We start from the raw sequence: 8,973 nt of genomic DNA, 5'->3' as shown, positions 1-8,973 counted from the left end.
GGTCGACTTGACAAAATGAACATTTAATGGTCTATCTGTCACACTTTGCATTTTTAATGGCACCTCAATCCGGAGATCCTCGATGCAGCTCGACGGGTGCCGCCTTTCTGCTACAAAAAGTCGATAACACGTTTTGCTCACGGCTATTGTATATCACTATTGCCCACGCGCTTAAACGCTATAGACTGAAGCTCGAAATGCTCTCGCTCGTGTCATCTTCGAGACTCTCGCCTAATTGAAGACGATTCTCCCGTCCACTCGACGGTGCGCTCTTCCGTTTACAAACACGGGCACGGTACAACGCATCGCGCGTTCCAACTCGCGGCTCTCGTTATCATATAAAAGAGAGAGGGGGAAAAAAAAAACGAAAAGGAAAAAAATTTACAATAATAATAAAGTACACGGGATACCGTGCACGCATACGCAATATGCATCGCAATTACGTATATATGTGTTTGCCGGTGTGCGAGTATATGCCATCTCGTTGACTCCCGGCGGACAGAACTCATGCCACACAGTCGGTTTTTCTTTATTTTTTCATGTCAACAAATGATATATTTTTAGTGCCTATAGTACTTATGGTTTTACAGTACATTTCTCATTAGATTTAAACAATTACAAATGAACATTCTCAACACTCAAAAACGAACTACTGTTTCTCACGCACGTTATCTCTCTCTCTCTCTCTCTCTTTGCGCACTCACGCTTTCATTTCTCTCCCATTTTCTCTTTCATTCTCTCGGCTCTCTTCCTTTCTCTCGTGCACTCTTTCTCGCGTTAACTTATTTTGTTTCACGTGTGTGCCTTACAAACGCTTATATATTTTGTTGTATGTACTCCTTGCGATAAAAGATCAAAGTTTTTTTTTCTCCTTTGCGAGCTTTCGTGGTCGCAGTAATAAATCTCCATACGTCACTCTAATAATAATCGGGACAATATATAATTATAATCGTTAATAATAATTAATTGTGTTATTATTCGTCATGCGGTAGTAACGTCATCGTCACGGCGTTCGCGCGTCGCGCACCAAAAATTATTTTATCTATACACATTACGACGCCGTCCCTTTTTTTTTATTTCTTGCTTATGTAAATATCTCTATGTATACGTTACGACGCCGGCTGCGGTTTTCATCTTTTCTTTTTTACGTTTATTTACTTGTCGCTAATTTTACACTCTATATCGCCGCGAACACCGAAAAAATACCAGCGCGTACAATGCACCACGAATTTCGGACACCTGCTCCCTCTCTTTCTCTCTCTCTTTCTCTCTTCTATGAAGGAAAAGGATAATATTTGTCTCGCCTCGGAAATTCGATTCGTAATTCTCGGGCGTCGACTACGACGTGTGCGCAAATAACTTCTGTGCGGGGGATTGAGGCCGCGGGATCTAGGAATCCGAGAATAAAGTCTTGTGTCCACGATGCTAAAAATCGGTTCGAGATGGAGAAAGAATTGAACAATCGCATTGGTGACCAAAAATTAACAAATCATGATTTTCCAGCATTATGAACACAAGGCTTTAGAAACGTATCGAAAGCATCCATGTCCATCGTCCATTAGCAACAATTCATTTAAATGCTTGGACTTTAAATATCGTAATACGAAGGTCCGACTCAGACAACACGCAATGTTTAGAAAACGTGTTTATGATGTCTTTTAAATATCTTAGCCTTGCATGTACCAAAAGACGTTTTTCAGACATGCATATTATCTGAGAGGTATCTCACAGGTCGAAAATTTTCAAGACTTAGGCATATATATATATATTCAAGAACCTCGGGGAGAATCCCAGAGTCGGATCGCAATTAATTTCTATCGTACCTCGAGGCTACAGAATCAAAGGATTTAAGGATCCAGAGATCGGAGCGCTCAAGTATTCGGAAATTTCACCGCTCGAAAACGCAAGACCCTTACAGAAATTTAATACTGGAGGGTAGTGATTAATTACTTATTTTGAAAATTAAAAGCAATGCTGTTGACTGTTTTTAATAATTGAAATAAGTAATTTTCAATATGAAATTAAATTTCAGCAAGGGGAATTAACGATTCCCGGGATTCAAGAATCCGAAGATACGAGAGTTCAATGCGGTGTGTCCAGAGGATCCGCGAATATCACTCAAGGATCGATGGCGATCGGGTATTGGAATTCAATTTATAAGAGATAGGCATGCGTTATCTCCTCCCATTTTCTTTTTCCACTTTTTTTTAACGCGATATTGGACAAACGTACGCACATCTGCGCTCTCTAATTAATTCCTCGTTATTACAACAAACTACGCGCGAAGCTCGGGGCGTCGACGATCGCGCACCGGGAGAAATCGATTTGTTCATCGCGGTATCATGGCAAGAGTATCGTGCAGACCGACTGCGACGGAGCCTCCCATTTAGAATGCACATTTAGGACGAAATCCTCGTTTGGACCGGCGCGGCCGTCGTTTGCGGTTCTGCATAACTCTTTATGTACTCATCCTCTCTCGCGCACCCTCTCTTTTCTCTCGAGACTAGTAATTAGTGATAATAACTATATCTCGGCTAATCGACTATTAATTTCCATAGTTTTATCGCCAACTATCGCGCTATTACATTTTTTTTTTTCATATCATTTTTTTTTCAGACTCTTCAATTTACGTGAACGCTTTCTGAGAAACGTCGCGCCAATCCGAAGAGCCAAGGAAAAATCTGTTTCTTCCCATACATCATAAAAGCTTGCAGCAATATTACTGCAATGCTGCAATGTTACTGCAATGTTATTAATGAAAGAAGGAAGTCTATTTTGCATATCACTCTCTTACTTCAAAAGTGGTACAAAAATCTAAAAAGTATATTTCTTCGTAATTATTACCATAAATAAGTTAAGTAAACGTTACTCTATCAATCATCAAAAATAAATTTACTTCATAAAAAATCGTCAAAAATTATAAGAGTTTTAATTAAAAGAGTTTTTAAGAATTGTGAAAATGACATTTCATCATATTAAGAATACATTTCTTTTACATTATTTGATTAATTAATAATTTCGTGTAAAATGAAAAATAGTTTTCCCTCTTTTCTACGAAATTTAATTTTTTAGATAATTATAAATCGAAATTAGACTAAGAGAATAAATCAATTCATAGAAATAATTCTATTAATTGTCACTTTTCAATTAATAGAAATAATTCTAATCATTTTTTAAATTGTCAATTTTCAAATAAGGACACTTTGACAAAAATAGAATTTCTTTTTTTATCTGCGATATTGCTGAAACGTTGCAATGTTGTTACAGTATTGCTGGAATAATTTACGTTGTATGGATTTTTCTACACACACACACATACACACCACGCACAAACATACATACATCTCGCTCAGAAATGTGTCACGATCGCCGATGATCGCCGGCTCGACCAACAATATTTTACGCAATCAGGACGCATGTTAAAAAGGACGACGACGACGATCACTACAAATTCTTCATCCTCAATTCATGATTAGAGATGCTTTCGCGCCACTCTCGCATGAAACTATCGAGTATTTTGCTTTCTCTTGCCTGCATGTATCGTGGATTCGTCGTGAGAGACAATTCACAAAAATTACGATCGCGAGCGATCGATTTGCGGACGTGGCGACATTGAATCGAGGAAAGAGAAGAAGGGCATAGAATGTGTGCGAAAGGTCCAACTCGTTCCTTTTCTCGAGGATTCTCTTCGAAAATCTTGGTAGATTTTTACAACAAAATCTAGAGAGCCACGAAGCGTTCTGTAAAATTGAATCTAAACATAAAATTTACAGAAGAAATACGGAAAAAATTGACTCATATTATCCATCATTTCAATATTAAATGCAATACGATAGAGATATTTTTTCTAGAAAGATACTCTTCTAGAAAAGCTTTTTAAAGATAATACCACGTGGTGTAATATTCTCCACTTAATACAGAAACGATCGATAATAATTGTTCATTTCGCTGTGTCATGCGTTTCGTTAGTTTCGCCAATCACGTTTTTTACGGAACACAGAGAACTGCGCTTTTAATATTCGATAGTTCGATGGGAACAATTGTGAAATTCCGCAGCGACTAGATATTTTGCGAGATATTTTGCGCAGGATAAACGCTCATCGATTTTCCAAGTCAACGTTTGCAACAGTCAAGTACTCCACGCGGTAATTAATTATCCAATCCGCAAGAACATTACATTGTTAATAAATCAATATTGACTCAATAAAAAGAATCCCATCGCGATCTGATGATCAGTGATACATTCTGAATTTTATTTTTAATTCGTATAAACCTTAAAACCTAAAAAAATTTTTATCAAGGATTTTGAAGTCCATTTTCTCTTCTCTCTTTCTCTCTATAATTGCGTAAGCGTAGTTATAAGTAATCTATAGCATTTGAAAGAATTGACTAATTACAGTCGAATATTCTTCTCATATTCGATCGTGATAGTCGTTTACAACTACGCTTAGACAATTATAGAATATACGAGCTCTACATCCCTATCTCTCGAAATTTCGCTCTTCAATAAAGCGACTCGCGTTACTTTAAAAATAAACGACGGGGCTTTTCTTCGCGATATTATCGTTTCGCGATAACACGGATACCATTAATCATTTTAGACGTTTCTGAAGCGATCGACCTCTTTGTTGATCGAGTATCATTCAACGAAGATATCGCCGATTCTAACAAATCAGGTTACAGCGACTTGGGTTTCAGAGTGGCCGATGTCGCCGGTATCGGTATTCCGCTAGTCGTTATGAAATTGTGAAAGAAAATTCCTGGCTCATGAAATCGCGGCGATAATCTTGCTGTACGGCGAGTGTAGTTATACGAAGAATTGGCTCGTTATAGGCCAGGGAAGCACCGATCGTCCGAGCTCTATAGCGTCACGTATACGCCTCATTTACCCGCCGTCGACGTGACTTCCGGTGAGATTCAATGGCCGTGGCAAAGTGTCACGACGGCCCGTTTCCGCAACGGCCTTATCGCTCTTTGCGGAAAATCGTCGTGTTATATACCAAGCCGAGAGCACAATTCGACGATGTGTAGAACGACGATGTATAAAACCCATTCTACAATTGTGTGAGCGTAGCTGTGATTGTAGTTGTAAAAATTGGCTAACCATACAATCGAATATTTTTCTCATATTCGATCGTGATTGATTCTTACTACACTATTAAATATCAAAGAAACAATGGAAACCCAATCCCTTCCTAAGCAGAAATATAAGTCATATAATGTCAAAATGACGTTAAAACGAATCATATATAATTAAGAAATGATTTTTAATAATCATTTTGGAGTCATTTTGATGTCATGATTTGTTCTGCTTGGAATGGATTAAATAAGATTTTGTTATTTTTAACTTCCATCTGTGTCAAAATGTAAATCAATCCATTTCTATGGTTAGTTTCAAAGTAAACATCGTCCATATTAATGTGCACTTAGTAAATGTTAAACTAAATTTGAGTCAAATTGAATACATTGTCTTGAGTTAAATTGTTTAACCCTATAGTTTTAATCAAATTAACGACATATTGGATAGAAGTAATGGTGACCTAAAGATATGATTAAAAATAATCTAAATTGGGTATAATTTGACATTTTCCTGAGTTAAATTGATTAATGTCCGTTTCTATTAATGAAGACTAATTTTAATCTTAGTTTTTCTAACTTTTTATCTTTTTCTAGTTTTAAGAATTAGAAAAAGATAAAGAATAAATTAAATCGAGATTAAAGTTAATTTATATTGAGAAAAACAGACGTAACTCCATTATTTTAGTCAAATTAACAATATGTTGAATAGAAGCAGTGCCGACGTATAGAAATTATTCAAAATAACTGAAATTAAGTGTAATTTGACATCATAAATTTAACAGTGTGTTTATCATATAAATAATAATTTCTAGTGTTAAATGATTTGCCTTTTAGAATTAATATGTGTCAATCACCTTTTCGTTTCCGATTTTGAACGGAAAAAATATTTTATTAACTATAACTTTTAATTTTTAATTTTGGAGGAAGAAATTAACAAGAAGTTTTAACCGAAATTATCCTGAATTATTATCCTGAATAAGCCTACCTAATATTATCCAATTAGAATCTTTAATCTTTATTTCTCATCTGTTCTTAATTCAAATCAGTTAGGTTTTCCGTTCTCGAAATATGTTGCCCGCGGCGTCGGACGTCGTTTAAATTTCTTCGTTTAAAGAGTCACGAAGAAGGGGATCACGAGCACCGGGGATTAATCCCGCGTGTATTATACTCATGGGTTAAACATCGACGACGTCAAAGAAGCGTGTCAACGGTGTTCTAACTTTTCAAAGGCCGACGGGCTTGATCTTGCCAAACGGAGTGCGAAGTGCCTTTTATCTTCGTCAATATTATCTCAATGCAATCCGGTCAAAGATGTTCTTTCTTTAAAATCCGACCTTCTGAGAACCGTATTTACACGAGGTATGTGGAAAGCGGCGCGATTTAATTCCGCCTTCTAATTCGCTGTAAAATTCTCTTGGGATGCACTTTTTCGATAATCTGACGAATTAATAGGCAAATAAGAAAAAAAATAAGTCGAACCGTGCAGCATATTCCGAGCATTCGTTTGGGAGTTTTCATTATGCATGTATCGTCCAATTCGAGAGTCCCATCAAATTTCTATGTCTCTTTCTTGCTTTTAGTCTTTCTGTGTAATATGTATATTGCATTGAAAAGCGATCGCAAAGAGCAATAAAAGAAAAAGTAATAAATGAAAAAAAGGTAGCGCAATTTTCTTATTTTTGAAATCATTTGAGGATTTAGATATCACCGACTTTCGATTGTGTTAATTCTATCAGAATTGTCACAAATTTCTCATTCTGAAATTCCATAATTTTTCTCTGATTTTCAGACAAAATTTTATTAATTTTAAATTTCCCTTGATTTTCAATAATATTTTGAAATATTTTGTATTTCCTGATTTGGAAAATATTTTGTCAAATATTTTGTTCAAAGAGCAAACATAGTAACGCAAATTACTATTAACGTTGCTGACACTTGCTTGCATTTATAATAATTGTTAGGTTAGTAAATATTCCAAAACTGCCTAGGTGTGATATACGCATATTAAACTTCTTTAATTTCTAGAATTTCAATTTTACAGAAAATTTTGTAAAATCCTATAATTTTTCTCCGATTTTCTCGACCGTTTTTAATTTCCCTGATGTTATCCTGATTTCCAAAGATTTGGGTCAATCCTGCCTACGCAATGAATTTCCAATTTGACAAAGAATGATTAAGAGTGATGATTAATTAATTAATATTAATAAACATAAGGTAACTTTTTCGCTTTTGCCTTCATCAACAGAACTCAGAGGTCTAAAATAGTATCCAAGTTTCTTCTTGACAACTGGACTAATGGAGAGGAGAAACGTTTAGAGGGATGGCCGAATCTCGGGAATTTTCTCACTCTCCACCGCACCATTGCCACGACCACAAATCTCACCTAGTTTCGATCGATTCAAAATTCTCCGAACTCTGTGGTAACGCGAGATTATGCTATTCATAGTAACTTGTTCTATCAGCTCTAAGCTTCAAAGAACCCACCCATCTTTAGGTCTATTATTGTTAGAAGATCAATTAATTTTAATGACTTAAAAAATTCTTGCAATTTTATACATTATCAACAAAGGCGATTCTTCTCTTCTTCATGAGACATATTATATTTCGCGAATTATTATGTAGAATCACTGCACTAGTCAATAAACAAATAAAAAATTTATGATATATTATGAATTATAGTGCATATATAAAAAAGAAGGATTAACAAACCTCAATATTTATGGTTGTTTATTTATTCATTAAAAATGTTATATGTTATCTTTAAAAAATAGGAAAAAATAAGTTTTAATAAAAAAAGTAAAAGAACAGAAAAAGTAATAAATGATTGGTCAGCTTAGATTAATCAATACGTACTAGTGTAAGTACCGGTGTATATACAAATTTGTTTTTTAAAAGAAAAAGAATTTATATATTTAATAAATGTACATATTTAGTTAATTAAATTCTATTAAATATTAGAGAGAGAGAGAGAGAGAGAGAGAGAGAGAGAGAGAGAGAGAGAGTAAATTTCTGTTATAGCTACATTCATTAAAATAAAATACATATTTTTCTTTTTACTTAATATAATTACTTAATATAATTATTTTCAGATAAAAATAATATTTTAATAAAATCCATTTAAAAATTAGATGTAAAAAATATCAATTGCAATTTATTATTTTTTGAAGTCTTATTACTTTAATACTTTTATTAAACAGTCATATTTTCTGATGTTTATTCAGTGACTAGTGCAGTGATCCTAACAATTCGAGGGCTATTTGGTATAAAATGTTAACCAAACTCTATCTCCTTGGATTAAACTCACTATTACTTTCATTATATAATAAATCCAGTCGCAGTCTTATCGATGCATCAGCGAGTACTTAAGCGCCAGTGAAGTCGAACCGCGAAAACGCAACGTGGCCGATATTATCGATTTCGCAAACCGTAGCAAGTTCCGAGCCCGCTTCGAGACGATGGATTAATCCGTATAGGGCGGATATAGGAAGAGAAACGAGAAACGATGGGTCTCTTGGAGTGCTTTAATACAACTGTGAGAGAGCGTAACTTCCCCACCGACGTCGCTATTCATTCAGACAATCACTGAACATCCAACGTCTTCACTTCCACGGGCAAATCACGTTCATATGGCAAGCCGAGGCGGCTCGTTCATTGCATTATTACTCGTGCTTTAACACGGCTCATCGGATAAATTAAACAGCCGCGATATGAGGAGAGAAATTACGTCCTCGCCGTCTCTCACTCGAGACGGCGTCGACGCCAATTGTGCTCAGAAATCATCTTCCGACATAACGAATAACGAGTTCCGATGTTTCTAAAGGTGAATTATCCCTCGGATTATTTAATTTGTAATTTTTATAACTGTGTGTCTTTCTAATCTTTCAAACTTTTAGA

General features: G+C 35.3%; 1 protein-coding gene across 1 annotated transcript in view; it reads right to left on the bottom strand.

Moving 5' to 3' along the window:
- Nucleotides 1-4: 4 nt before the first annotated feature.
- Nucleotides 5-8,973, bottom strand: part of Mid1 (calcium-permeable channel component Mid1) — a 124,984-nt gene continuing 116,015 nt past the window's right edge. Inside the window, exon 4 of the mRNA XM_011062074.2 lies at nucleotides 5-8,973. This exon is cut by the window's right edge and continues 24,311 nt beyond it. The gene's annotated coding sequence lies outside the window, so the exon portion shown is untranslated.

This window comes from Acromyrmex echinatior, chromosome 12 (genome assembly GCF_024713525.1).
Source record: "Acromyrmex echinatior isolate Ae372 chromosome 12, ASM2471352v2, whole genome shotgun sequence".
Lineage (NCBI taxonomy): Eukaryota > Metazoa > Arthropoda > Insecta > Hymenoptera > Formicidae > Acromyrmex > Acromyrmex echinatior.
Note: the sequence above shows the minus strand (reverse complement) of the source record. Positions and strands in the feature narration are given on the sequence as shown.